The following is a 947-nucleotide window of genomic DNA, read 5'->3' as shown; positions in this document are numbered from 1 at the left end:
TGATGGGACATGCGGTAGAGATTTTCTCGTAATTCGCAACACGCGACGTTTCTTCGAAATGAACGCAGGTCCACATCTCCTAGCCTGGGTATCGGTTCGGTGCGCAAGTCACGGCGTTGGAACCGCGGCGACGGTGCGGTCGCTATGATACAAGTTTCGATTTGAACTGACTTCGGTATGCGGGACCTAGTTTAGGATCACGTGCAATCGTTGGATACGGTGCGAATGTTACCAGAATTTGACCGGAAGGACCGTGGAAGCTAATGGAATGGTACGGACTAGGATACGGGTCTTACAGGAAATAATGAACTTCTTCCAAAAAAATAATGAGATCTTCTTTGAATGTTGGGAACGGTTCAAAGACTTCTCGCTTGCCCACACCATGGTTACGAAACTTAGCGAACAATTGATCTTTTATATGATGGACTCAGTCCAAACATGCGCTAATTTGTACAGATGATGTGTGTTGGGGAATAAGAATCAATCAAGAGTTGGAAAGAAGGTTTTTTTTGAAAGGATCATATGAACATTGCATTATTGGGTTGTGCGACGCACAATGGAGGCCGGTATGAAAGACTGGTTGTGCAGCACACAATAGAAGCCACTAAACATTGCATTATTGGGTTGTGCAGTGCACAATGGAGGCTGGTATGGAAGACTGGTTGTGCGGCGCACAACAGAAGCCACTGAGGAAGATGGGTTGTGCGGTGCACAACTGAAGCTACTGAAAGAATGATGTTTACGTTTCGCACAATGGAGGTTGTTCAGAAGAAGAGGTTGTTGTTCATAACCTTAAGTGTAGGGTCACGATGTAGTAATAATCTCAGTAAGACTGAGGTCGAATCCACAGGGACTAATCTCGTGTGTTTTCCGAAAGCAACTAGAACTAGAATTAGAAGAAGATGAAAACCTAAATCTGGAATATTTGAGAGAGTAATTATGAGAAA

At 44.1% G+C, this 947-nt stretch overlaps 1 non-coding gene across 1 annotated transcript; it reads right to left on the bottom strand.

Annotated features, from left to right (window-relative positions):
* Nucleotides 1-286: 286 nt before the first annotated feature.
* LOC131254642 (small nucleolar RNA R71) lies at nt 287-389 on the bottom strand. Its single transcript, XR_009175766.1, has one exon. It is a non-coding gene; the product is annotated as a small nucleolar RNA R71 (small nucleolar RNA).
* Nucleotides 390-947: the final 558 nt, after the last annotated feature.

The sequence above is a fragment of the Magnolia sinica genome, chromosome 8 (genome assembly GCF_029962835.1).
Source record: "Magnolia sinica isolate HGM2019 chromosome 8, MsV1, whole genome shotgun sequence".
NCBI classification, from domain to species: domain Eukaryota; kingdom Viridiplantae; phylum Streptophyta; class Magnoliopsida; order Magnoliales; family Magnoliaceae; genus Magnolia; species Magnolia sinica.
The sequence above is the reverse complement of the archived record's forward strand: the minus strand, read 5'-3'. Positions and strand labels throughout refer to the sequence as shown.